This window comes from Peromyscus maniculatus, chromosome 3, assembly GCF_049852395.1.
Source record: "Peromyscus maniculatus bairdii isolate BWxNUB_F1_BW_parent chromosome 3, HU_Pman_BW_mat_3.1, whole genome shotgun sequence".
NCBI lineage: Eukaryota > Metazoa > Chordata > Mammalia > Rodentia > Cricetidae > Peromyscus > Peromyscus maniculatus.
In genome coordinates this window covers 88,498,861-88,512,520 of record NC_134854.1, presented here as the reverse complement: position 1 = coordinate 88,512,520, position 13,660 = coordinate 88,498,861, and the positions used below count along the sequence as shown (strand labels likewise).

The 13,660-nt window shown below is 42.2% G+C and overlaps 1 protein-coding gene across 10 annotated transcripts in view; it reads left to right on the top strand.

Annotated features, from left to right (window-relative positions):
- The first annotated feature begins 8,365 nt into the window (after window positions 1–8,365).
- The window catches only part of Il12rb2 (interleukin 12 receptor subunit beta 2), an 85,576-nt gene continuing 80,281 nt past the window's right edge, over window positions 8,366–13,660 (top strand). For 2 of the 10 annotated variants that reach the window (XM_042273436.2, XM_042273438.2), the window contains exon 1: window positions 8,484–8,656. The gene's annotated coding sequence lies outside the window, so the exon portion shown is untranslated. Of the gene's footprint in view, window positions 8,657–8,771; window positions 8,790–8,929; window positions 9,167–13,660 lie in introns of those variants that run through there. The other 8 variants (XM_076566894.1, XM_042273433.2, XM_076566893.1 and 5 more) reach the window with 7 other exon arrangements.

Genomic DNA, 13,660 nt, shown 5'->3' with positions numbered 1-13,660 from the left:
AGCCATAAATTTTCTATGTGGTTTGTTCATCCATTGACAATGTCTATTCTTGCTAAATGTCATGATGCTGGGGTTATTCTCTTGTGGGAAGTTATAACTTGGGGTGGTGAGATGACTCAGCAGGTAAAGGAACTTGCCACTTGAGGCAGTGTAAATCTGAAGACCTGAGTTCAGTTCCCAGGACTCAGATAAAGGCAGAAGAGGAAAACTAACTCTGCAAAACTGTCCTGCTGACTTTCACACTTACACCGTGACATGCAAGCCCCATCCCCCATCCCCAAACACAAATAAGAATATAATACTAAATACATTTTTAAGAGAAGTTATGACAAGAGGCCACACTGACTATTTGAGGCCACACCAGCTACCAGAAATCAAGCCCTCCCATGGCCCTCCCTCACTCTCTTGGTGGCCACCCACCCTACTCCAATTCCCCCTCCCCTCCTAAGCACTATGTCCCAACCCCCAACTTGAGTGAAGACCCCCTGCTCAACCAGAGGCCACACAAGTCAGAAGACAATAGATGAAACAGAAACCAAGGAACAAAACACCCAACCAAAAAGACAAACTCAGAAATTGGCACCGAGACCTAAAATCACCCCAAACCCAGTTTTCTATTTGCCAACATAAGAAGGTAATCAACAACAGCCAAGGCAATATGTCACCACTAAAACCAGCTACGGTACTACAGGAAGCCCTAAATATTCCCACACAGCTGAAGCACAAGAAAAACACCTTAACACCAACTTTATGAAGATGATAAAGTTCCTTAAAGAGGAAATGAATACATCCCTTAAAGAAAACCAAGAAAAATGAACAAACTGTTAAAAGAAAGTAATAAAATTGTTCAAGACATGGTAATGGAAATAAAAGCAATAAAAAAACACAAATAGGTAATTATTGAAATAAAAAATCTAGGCAAGAAAAGAAGAATTGCAAGAGACAAACATCACCAACAGAATGCAAGACAGAATCTCAGACACTGAAGATATGATAGGAGAAATGATACATTGGTCAAAGAAAATGTTAAATCTAAAATATTCCCAAAATGAAACATTCAAGATACCTGGGACACTATGTTAAGACAAAACCTAAGAATAATAGGGATAGAAGCAAGAGAAAAATCCCAGCTCAAAGACCCAGAAAATGCATTCAACAAAATCATAGAAGAAAATTTTCCTAACCTAAAGGAGCTGCCTATCAAAGTACAAAGAGTTTACAGAACACCAATTAGATTGGACCAGAAAAGAAAGTCCCCTAACACATAATTATCAAAACACTAAACATAACAAACAAAGAAAAAATACTAAAAGCTGTAGCTGAAGTTTTCCTGTGTCCCACCTGGCCCATGGTCAGGACAAATCTCTCTCACCCACCAGTTCCTCAGCTGCTCAGACCCAAGTAAACATACAGAGGCTTATATTATTTACAAACTATATGGCCATTACCTCAAGCTTATTACTGACTAGCTCTTACATTTAAATTAACCCATAATTCTTATTTATGTTTAGTCCTGTGGCTTGGTACCTATTCTTAGTTTTGTCTTCACATCTTGCTTCCTTTGTGTCTGGCTGGCAACCCCTGACTCTGCCTTCCTCTTCCCAGAATTCTTCTTATCTGCTTATCCCACCTATACTTCCTGCCTGGTTACTGGCCAATCACATTTTATTTATCAACCAATCAGAGCAACACACATTCACAGCATACAGAATGACATTCCACAGCAAAAAGCTGCATGGGAAAAACATCAAGTAACATATAAAGGCAGACCTATTTGAATTATATCTGACTTTTCAGTGGAGACTCTAAAAGTCAAAAGGATCTGGACTGATGTCCTACATACTCTAAGAGACCACAGATGCCAGCCCAAACTACTATACCCAGCAAAACTTTCAATCACCAATGGAGAAAACAAGATATTCCATGATAAAATCAAATTTAAACAATATCTATCCACAAATCCAGCCCTACAGAAGGTACTAGAAGGAAAACTCCAACCCAAGAAGATTAACTACACCCATAAAAACATACAAATTGGAAAGGAAGAAGTCAAAGTATCATTATTTGCAGATGATATGATAATACTATCATAAGTGGCCCCAAAAATTCTATCAGGGAACTCCTACAGCTAATAAACACCTTCAGTGAAGTGGCTGGATACAAGATAAACTCAAAAAAATCAGTAGCCTACTTGTATACAGATGGCAAATGAACTGAAAAAGAAATTATGGAAATAACCCTCTTCACAACAGCCACCAATAACATAAATTATCTTGGGGTAACTTTAACAAAGCAAAGGAGAGACTTCTATGATAAAAAGCTTCAAGTCTTTGGAGAAAGAATTAAAGAAGACATCAGAAGATGGAAAGATCTTCCATGCTCATGGATCAGTAGAATCAACATAGTAAAAATCATCATCGTACCAAAACCAATCCACAGATTCAATGAAATCTCCATCAAAATTCCAACACAATTCTTCATAGATCCTAAAAGGACAATTTTCTGCTTCATATGGAAACACACAGACACACACACAGAAAAGCAAAATAACTAAAACAATCCTGGACAATAAAAGAACTTCCAGAGGTATCACCACCCTGATTTCAAGCTGTACTACGGAGCTGTACTAATAAAAACTGCATAGCATTAGCATAAAAACAAATACATTCATCAAAGGAATTGAATCAAAGACCCAGACATAAATCCACTATCAATGAATATCTGATTGTTTTTATAAAGGAGCCAGAAAGACACAATAGGAAAAAAAGATAGCATCTTCAACAAATGGTACTGGTTTAACTGGCTGTCTGCATATAGAAGAATGCAAATAGAGCCATATTTATCACCCTATCCAAAACTCAAGTTCAAGTGGATCAAAGACCTCAACATAAAATCAGATACACTAAACCTTACAGAAGAGAAAATGGGGAACAGCCTTGAATGCATTGGCACAGGAGACGACTTCCTGAACAGAACACCAATAGCACTAAGATGGACAATTAATAAGTGAGATCTCACGAAACTGAAAAGCTTCTGTAAGGCCAAGAACACTGTCAATAGGACAAAAACAGCAGCCTACAGAATGGGGAAAGATTTTCACCAACTCCATCCCATAGAAGGTTACTATGCAAAATATATTTTTAAAAAAACTCAAGAAACTAGACATCAATAAACCAAATAATCCAATTTGAAAACGGGTACAGATCTAAATAGAGAATTCTCAACACAGGAATCTCAGATAGCTGAGAAACACTTCAAGAAATGTTCAATATCCTTATCCATTAGGGAAATGTAAATCAAAATTACTTCTAGATGCCATCTTATACCTGTCAGAATGACTAAGATCAATAACACAAGTGGAAACTCATGCTGGGGAGGATGTGGAGCAAGGAGAATACTCCTCCATTGCTGGTGGGAATGCAATCTAGTTGAGCCACTATGGAAATCAATATGGTGGTTCCTCAGAAAATTGGGAATCAATCTACTTCAAGACCTAGCTTATACCACTCTTAGGCATATATCCAAAGGACACTCCATCCTACCACAAGGAAACTTGCTCAATTATGTTCATAGTAGCTTTTTTCTTAGTAGCCCAAAACTGTAAACAACATAGATGTCCTTCAACCAAAGAATCCATTTAAAAAAAAAAAAGTGATGCATTTACACAATTGAGTACTACTTAGCTGTTAAAAACAAAGATATCATGAAATTTGCATATATCTAGAACTAGAAAAAATCATCCTGAATGAGGTTACCCAGACCCAGAAAGACAAACATGGTATGTAGTCATTAACAAGTGGATATTAGCTGTTAAGTAAATGATAATTACGCTACAATCCACAGACCCAGAAAGGCTAAGTAACAAGGGCTTAAGGAGGGGGTGCAAGAATCTCCCTGGGAAGGAGAAATAGAATAGATTTTGCTTGTAGGTAGACTGAGGGTGGGTGGGAATGGGATCATTCCCAAGAGGGATCAGGTTTGGGGGGAGGGGGAGGAATGGAGGTAGATGGTATGGGGAGAGATGATTGGAACTGGAGGACATCGGGGAGGCAATGTGGAAACCTAGTGCAGTAGAAACACCCAGGATTCTATGAGGATGACTCTATCAAGGACTCTGTCTTACTTTGGATTTCTATTGCTGTGAAGAGACACCATGACCATGGCAACTCTTATAAAGGAAAACGTTTGATTGGGGCTGTCTTACAGTTCAGAGGTTTAGTCCATTATCATCATGGTGGGAAACATGGCAACATGCAGGCAGATATGGTGCTAGAGAGGCAGCTGAGAGCTCTACATATTGATCCACAGGCAGCAGAAGGAGACTATGTGCCACACTAGGCATAGCTTGAGCATATGAGATTTCAAATCCTGCCTCCACAATGACACACTTCCTCCAACAAGGCCACACCTCCTAATAGTGCCACTCCCATAGACCAAGCATTCAAACACATGAGTCTATGGGAGCCATTCCTATTTAAACCACCACAGATTCCTAGTAAAGGATACAGAGACTGAACCGGCCATCTTCTGTAACCAGGCAAAGCTTCCAGTGGTGGGACTGGAACACTAACCCAGCCACAAAACCTTCCTCCTACAATCTATCCTGCTGTCTGCAAGATGTGGTAGGGAAATGGAGCTGCAGAACTTGTGAGGGTGGCCAACCAATGACTAATCTAATTTGAGGCCCAGACATGAGTGAGAGCCCATGCTCTACTGTGCCTGGGTGACCAGGAATGGGAGTAGGAACTGGATAGCCAGAGACCTTGGGAAACCCCAGGGAAGAAGGGGAGGAAGAATTGTAGGAGCCAGAGGACTCAAGGACACCAGGAGAACATGGCCCACAGAATCAACTAAGCAGGGCTCATAGGAGCTCACAGAGACTGAAGCAACAATCACCAGAGCCTACATGAGTCTGCACTAGGTCCTTTGTTTATATCTTAGTTAGGGTTGTTAGCTTAGTGGCTTTGTGGGACTCCTAACAGTGGGAGTGGAGGTGTCTCTGACTCTTTTGCCTGCTCTTGGGACCCTTTTCCTCTTACTGGATTGCCTTGCCCAGCTTTGATATGAGGGTTTGTGCCCAGTCTTACTGTATCTTGTTTTTCTGAGTTTGGCTGATATCTGTGGGAAGCCTGCTCTTTTCTGGAGGAAAACAGAAGAGGAATGGCTCCGGGGATTAGGGAAGGTGGGGCCGGGAGGTGCTGTGGGTAGAGGGAAAGAGGAAACTGCTGTCAGCAGATATGAGAGAAGAATAAATGAAAAGTAAATAAATAAACAAATAAAAAGTTATGACTATATTTTAAGAATGGAACTTATTAGAATCTAAGGTTGTTCATGTATGTATATGTAAGATTGCATATATTAGCCGGGCATTAGTGGTGCACACCTTTAAACCCAGCACTTGGGAGGCAGAGGCAGGCAGATCTCTGAGTTTGAGGCCAGACTGGTCTACAGAGTGAGTTCCTGGACAGCCAAAGAAACCCTGTCTCAAATAAATAAATAAATAAATAAATAAATAAATAAATAAATAAATAGGAAGGAAGGAAGAGAGAGAGAGAGATTATATATATTTTGCCTTTCCAACATTTGATAACCACAAGCATATTGAGGCGTTATGGTGAGTGAAACCAATAATTGAATGAGTGCTGTTAAAAATAAAGCTTTTTGAAAGCAAGGCAACAAGGAGGAGTGGTTAGTTTTAGATCCGGGTCTCACTGTTTGTAAAATGTCAAACTGGTGTTGACACCTTCTCTGGTGGTTTGCATGGGAATGGCCTCCTATCATAGGCTTACATAATTGAATGTTTGGTTCCTAAGGGGCATTCTCATTCAAACCACCACACTTACTTCGTGAGTAGCAGCACTGGCTAAGACATCTTACCATGTTTACCTAACAGCCGCACTCTCTAATACCCGCACTCTCCGTGTTGGCAGACACGTCTTAATATTTATCCGAGGGGCACTGTAAGCAGAGGACTCCATTACTCTTAGAATGCCCAAGTAAGGACATTCAAGAAGCTTAGTGTCAACCGTGAGCCAAAGTAGACGCTTGAAGGAATAAAAATGCACCAGAAATGGAAACTGAGCTAGTGTTTCCTAGAAAAGCCTCTGATGGTGTCACTGTGGTTATGCCCATAGCTGACTGAGTTTCTCGTTTGCAGAAGGCCATGTCACAGGCATAGGCTGACATTTTGGTTCACATGTTGGGCTCCTGCTGCCTTGCACAAACCGCCTCCTCTGTCTTAGGCTTGCTCTTTAGAAAGCACACCAGCAAGCCTCCCTCTCCTCTCTAACTAGACAGGCAGCCACCTACAACGAGGAGGGAGAGGAGGAGAATGGAGGGAGACAAAGAGAAAGCTCTGCACTGACGAAAGGGCCCCAGACTCCCCAAGAATACTGTCATTTTCCAACAACTTTGTAACTCTGGTGAAAGTTTTGAAAATTCTAAATACCTGTCATTTTGGTTGGCCAAAGAGAGTGAGCTCTTTCGGAAAAGGGCTGATTCAACTCAATAAAACTTTATTGAGCTTCCTGTCTTCTGCCCTCCATTGTGCCATGTGCTAGAGGCAAGAGAGCAAGCAGGTGTGGCACACAGGATCCTTGGGCTCTAGGAACTTAAAACCTAGGGTGCAAGTGGGATGAGAGAAGCACTCTTATGTACAACTAGTAGCACAAGTTCTAGCTGACCTGAACCCTGAGTTAAATGACATACATAGACAGGGGAACATTCTTCTAAGCTATGTAAGAAAGGCCGTCTGATGGATTTGCCTCTGGAGAAAGAAAAACCAACGAAAGTTGTATTGTCACAATTTGATGTACTTGCTTCACAGTCTTTAAACTTGCCTCTTAAACTCTCATGTCTTACTCTGAGGTAAATAAAATGTCTCAGGGGCATTTAAAGCAATGAGCATCTGATGGTAATGCTGTAAGGTAGATGGAGGTCAGTAACCAGTGGTCTTTGGGCATTTTAGACTATATTCCTTCAAAAAAGAAAAGGGATTTCTTTTTTTTTTTTTTTTTTTTTTTTGGTTTTTTTTTGAAACAGGGTTTCTCTTGTGTAGCTTTGCGCCTTTCCTGGAACTCACTTGGTAGCCCAGGCTGGCCTCGAACTCACAGAGATCCGCCTGCCTCTGCCTCCCGAGTGCTGGGATTAAAGGCGTGCACCACCACCGCCCGGCCAGAAAAAGGGATTTCTAAGACCTCAGTTTCAATATATGTTCAGCTGCTTTTCATTTTGTATGCATAGGGGAATAATTAATAAGCTAAATAGAATTATTGAAAAACAACCTAACCCACAAAGCACAGAGTTTATCATCAATATTTGGCCACCATAGCTTTTATATCATATCATCTCTGATATCACCAGCCATCCTTTCAACTAACCAGAAGCTACTGTGTACTTGCTTATTCACTATTAATTTAGCTTATTCTCATTTGGTGTTAACAAAACTTATAAATTCGGGCTTTTGAATGTTCTGAAGAAAAAATAGGTACCATATTATGGACAATCTTACAGAGAAGTGAGCAAATTTGAAATATTTATTTCTGTAAAAAAAAATAATTAATGATTTCATTCTATCGCTCAGGCGGGCCTGGAATTTACTGAAGCCCTGTTGCCTAGGATCACAGCTGAGAAACGTTACACCTGGTTTACATTACCTACTTTAGACTGAGACAATTCCGTTAGCCTTGTTACAAAAGATTTCCACAACTCTGAGCCATCTTGGTACAAAGCAGTGTTGATTCTGAAATTTAAAAGCTTTATTTGTAGCCCTCGCATAACTTACTAGAGAATGTAAATCACATGCGGCACAATCTATTTGCAAGTCGTGGATTCTAGATGTGCACCTTTCCCAGCTTTAACTCCGGGCAAAGTAGAAGGCAGAAAAGCTGAAGTCCTAGATCAGAGCTAGTGGCCTGGGCAGGGCGGGAGGTGGGGGAGGAGGGGGCTGGGGACCACACTGAGACAGCAGCACACACACACACACACACACACACAGACACACACACACACAGACACACACACACACACACACACACACACACACACAGACACACACACACACACACACACACACACACACACACACACACACACACACACCACACGTGCTTCTGAAGTTCTGCTTTGTTCATCCGCTGATACTGAGTGAAAGAAAAAACTTTAGTTAGGCGTGTTAGAGTCTCAATGTGAACACAGATAAAAAAATATTTTACCCGGTGTATTTTGTTTTGAGCCCCCGCTTCTGCTTTGTGTGTCCTTAAAGGGACGTTTAAATAAATGGGATGTTAGTTAATGAGTTGCTAAGTGGCCCTGGGTCGGGTCGCGCGTCAGCCTTGTCATTTTCTGGCACATGCCGCCGCCCCGCACTGGGTGGTTTCCCTCTGTTCTCAGAACCGCACTAAGCACAGGGGCGCTCGCTGCTGGGGTCACACGCCCAGGTTCCTTTCTCACTTAGTTTTAAACCCTCCCTCTGCGGCTCGGGAGGGCGTGGTGAGAGCGCAGGAGGTATTTCCCCAAGGGTCGGGCACCCCCGCTTGGGCTCTTGTCGTGGCCACAGCGAGGGAGGACCACGCTGTCGCGCGGGCTCCCGCGGGTGGCGCGGCGCGGCCAGCGGGGGCCGGAATCCCTCTCCGCGTCCTGTGCGCGGAAATAACTGGTGAGTAGCGGTACCGGGCGAGCACCGAGCAACCCGGTAAGGCGGCCTCGCGACTCCGGGGTTCATTGTCGGACTTCCCTTCACCCTCGGGCTCTGGCTGGTCCTCAGACTGAGTCTCGCAGGCTTCCCTGGGGTAAGAATAGTGGTTGGCGCCCTTGACGAAGGTCTGGAAGGGAGCCACACCTCGGGGTCAGCCGTGACCCTGGCCCACACTTGGGAGACTGAGGCAGGGCATCACGGCTTCCTTACAGAGTGAGGTGCTGTCTTAAAAGTAGAGAAGAGAGGGAAAGAGAGATTGGGTTCCCTGTTCTCCATCTGTGAGGAATGGGTACAGCGCCCCTTTCCCTGTGCATCCCCCACTCCTGATCAGTGAGTCCTCCACTACCCCGTTGCTAGGCACAGCAGTACGCTCAGATTTGTGCCTCATGGCTCTTCAGTTGTCACCGTGGTTAGATAGATAGGCTGACAAACTGAACCTCAGTCTGGCTTTAGAGGAGAAGAATCGTCTAAGTAAGTGTTGCAAATAGTTTTTCAGTAATGGGCTGGCTTTCCTGCTGCTGCACCTGGCTTGTTCTCTAGCAAATTTTTGCCGTCACTGCTTTTAAAATGTAACCACCAAATCTCAGAAGAGATCTGGAACAACGGTTTCCTTTGCTCTTGGAAATTTCTAGTACTCTTCGCAATCGGCAACAACTTTTTTTTTGTTGGTTTTTAAGATAAAAATATGAATTAATGATAAAAATATGAATTGAATGTCCGTTTTTCTCACTGCATTTGTGGCCACTGTAACCAGTAGAAGACCTACTTCATTCCTTCAAAGTTAAAACTAGAGATATAGTTAAGAGGATAGCAAACGAAGAGATGGCATCTAGTTTTAATCAAATTAATCTTTCAGTGGCACTAGATGAATGCTTAAAGAGAGAAATCAGAAGTTCAGACTAAGCACTACCTGAATTTTAACAATGTCCTTGAAAAAAATTGGTGTTCTTTTCCTTTTCAGCATCGGAACAGGAGGGTTATTTACTGAGCACTTGCTGTATGCTGGGTCCAGTGTTTAAGAGCATCTCATTTTAACCCCAAAATAGTCTCGTGACTAAGCAGGGACCGTTTTATTTCTCATTCCATAGATAGGCCGCACAGCTAGAATCATCAGCTGGGACTGCTGCTTTTTCCCAGGTCTGCTGCTCAATTCTTGACTAGCCCAGTTGTTCAGGGGGCTCTTTTGAAAGCTTGATTAAAGTGTGAAGAGCAAACATCCCAATGCAGCTGTGAATTAGCTACTTTGTGGCATTGACTTGGGAGCACTAAGGATCACTGAAAATAGATGAGTTATATAGGCCAGTTCCCACAGAACTGGAAGAGGCAGCCTAAGAGGAAATGCTGCTGGCTAGCAAGCATCCAGAGTGATGGAGGAGTGAGAGGAAAGCATGGAACATGCTCAATGTGGCTCTGAATCTGCCCCTAAGTTTCCCGTGCCATCCTGATCACTACACATTTCACCAGTCTAGAAATGACAATAGTTACTTTGTGTAGTCAAGCAAGGATTAATAACTAAATTATACGCTCTGCATTCTGTAAAATTGTTAACCAAGGCCACAAAAGATGATCAACTTTAGATTAATCAGAATGTGTTTTGTCATTACAATGTCAAGGAAAGGAACTGGTTAAGCAAACGTCAGGCAGAGATATTGACATGTGGGTTGTGAGGGCAGAAACTTCAGCTGAACTCTCTATATGAGAAACCCTGTAGGATGGCTGTTCGTTTTGAGTTCGCCTTATTTTATGAAAAGGCAGAGGGTGATGTCGCAAGATGAAGTGAACTTGTCAGGATTTCCCAGTGCTCAAGAGGCAGAAATGAACCTCCTGCCTCCACGCACTGATCACACACAGAGACATCAGCACTGAGGTATCGGAGAGAGGCCTGTCCCATAAACTGAGGAAGAAACATCTTGCAGGAGATTTGATGTTCTTTTTAGGAAGGATTTATTATTACTGTTTTTAATTATGTGTATAGGTGGTGGTGAGGAGTGCGTATGTACACAGGAGTACAGATGCCAATGGAGGCCAGAGGTGTTCAGCGCCCTGGAACTAGATAGAGTTCCAGGCTGTTGTGAGCTGCCTGAGGTGGGTGCTGGGAACTGAACTCAGGTTCACTGCAAGAGTGATTCCCACTCTTAACCATTAAGCCATTTCCCCAGCCTTATGGTTTAATTATCTCAATAAATGTTGGTTGCATTTGGTTTCATTTGGGGTCATTTTCCTTTGTTCTTTGTTTTGTATTCTTTGAGTTTTTGGTTTCCTTCTGTTTTGTTTGATTTGTTTCACCTTGTTTGTTTGTTTTTTATTTTTACACCCAAACCAAAGTTTCCCCTCCCTCCCTTCTTCCCAGTTCCTCCCCTCACCTCCCCCACCCATCCTTTGTTTCTCTTCAGACACAGGTGGGCACCCCATGGATATCAGCCAGCCATGGCATATCAAGTTGCAATGAGACTAGGCACCTCCTCTTCTATTAAGGCTGAGTAAGGCAATCCAGTAGGAGGAATGGGTCCCAAAAGCAGACAACAGGGTCACAAACAGTCCCTCCTCTCACTGTTAGGAGTCTCACATGAAGACCAAGTTACACAAACGTAACATATATGCAGAGGGGTCTAGGTCAGTCCCACACAGGCCCCCTGGTTGTCAGCTCGGTCTCTGTGAGCCCCTGTGAGCCCAGGTTAGTTGGTTCTGTGGATTTTCTTGTGATGCTCTTGACACCTCTTGGTTCTACAACCCTTCTTCCCCCTCTTCCACAGGATTCCCCAAGCTCTGCCTAATGTTTGGCTGTGGGTCTCTGCATCGGTTTCCATCAGCTGCTGGGTGAAGCCTCATCTGATGATAGCTTGGCTAGGCACCTATCTATGAGTATAGCAGGTTATCATTAGGAATCATTTCATTTACTTTTTTTTTTTTTTTTTTAAGATGGGCTTCTTGGCTGTGTTTCCCAGGCTGGCCTTGAACTCCTATGCTGTAGTGATCTGCCAATTTCAGCTTCCTGAGTGCTGAAGTTACATGTCTATACCACCTTACCTAGTTTGGCCATCTAAATCTTTTAGTCGTTGTAGTATGTGTTTATTTGTACTCATGTGCACACCTGCCACAGTTAGCATGTGAAGGTCAGGGGAAATGTGTAGGCGTCAGTTGTTGGCTTCCACTTTGGGACCCAAGAATCAAACTCAGGTCATCAGGCTTGCACAACAAGTATTTTTAACCTCTGCACAACTTGCTAGCTCTCCTTGTTGTTTGGTTTTGGTTTTGTTTGTTTGCTTTTTCCTTATGCCATCCTGGCTCAGTGATGATGGAATCTCAATGTGGTTTTTATTTGCATTTAACTGGTATCTGGAAATGTTAGGCACTTGTATGTGCTTGTTAGCTATTTATACTTCATCTTTTCAGAACTGTCTGTTCTTTTCATTAGCCCATTTATTGGCTGGGTTGTTTGATTTCTTGTTGTTTAGGTTTCTTTTTTATCTTTATATATTCTACATACTAATCCTCTGGTGTATGATTGGCAAAGATTTCTGAGGACTATCTCTTCAGTTGATTATTTATTTTTCTGTGCAAAAGCTTTTACATTTCATCAGGTCCAATTCTATATACTAATCCTCTGGTGTATAATTGGCAAAGATTTCTGAGGACTATCTCTTCAGTTGATTAACTATTTCTTTTTCTATGCAGAAGCTTTTACATTTCATTAGGTCCAATTTGTCAATTAGGGTTATTTCTTGCATGACTAGAATCCAGTTGAGGAAGTCCCTGTCTATACCTATGTCTAGAAGTATGCTTCTTACCTTTTCCTTCACAATTAAAAAGCTCCTGGTCTTTCATTCAGGCCTTGGCTCTGTTTGGAGGTGATTTTTTTTTATAGGTCCTAGTTTCATTCTTCAACATGTGGATATCCAGTTTCCCCAGGACCACTTGTTGAAAACACTGTCTTTTCGACATTATGTACTTTTAGCATCTTTGTTAAAAGAAAAAAAAATAGGTGGCTGTAGCTATGTGAGTTATAATCTATGTCTTTAGCTCCATAGGTGTCTGTTTTGCATGAATACTGTGCTCTTTTAGTTACATAGTCCTGTAGTACAACTTGAAATCAGGTGTGTGGCACAGCTAGCATTATTCTTTTTTGCTCAGGATTACTTTGGCTATCTGGGATCTCCTGTGCTTACAAACTAATTTCAAGATTTTTTTTTTCTGTTCTTTGAAGAATGTCAATGGAATTTGATTCGTGGCTTTGTTGAGTCTGAAGCTTGCTTTTGGAAGTGTCACCATTTTCCCAATATTGATTCTTCTAGTCCATGAACATGGGATGTCTTCCCATCTTCTAGTGGTTCTTTCTTGAGTGTTTTAAGGTTTTCATTGAAGAGGTCTTTCACCTCTTTACTTGGGCTTATTCTAAGGTGTTTATTTTGTTTTGTTTTGTGTGTGTGTGTGTGTGTGTTGAATGGGATTGTTTCCCCCAATTTCTTTGTATGTTTGCCACAGGTGTATAGGAAGGTTACTAATTTTTGTATGTTAATTTTGTATCCTGCCAGATTGCTGAAGGTGTTCATCAGTTCTGAGCTGTCTGGTGGAGTCTTTGGTTGGTTGGTTGGTTGGTTGGTTGGTTGGTTGGTTGGTTGGCTGGTTGGCTGGTTGGTTGGTTGGTTTGAGACAAGGTCTCACTGTTTAGTCCTGACTGGGCTGTAACTGTCAAGTAGACCAGGCTGACTTCTAACTCACACAAATCAGCCTGCCTCTGCCTCCCCAGTGTGAGGACTGTCCCACTGAGCTACATTCCCTTAAGTATAGAAAGAAGTCTTCTGCAAACAAATATGCCTTGACTTCTTGCTGTCTTATTTGCTTCCCTGTTATTTCCTTCTCATGTCTTATTGCTCGAGCTAAGACTTTAAATACTTTATTGAGTAAGAATGGAGACAGTAAAAACCCTTGTCTTATTCCTGATCTTAAAGGTAATGCTTTGAATTT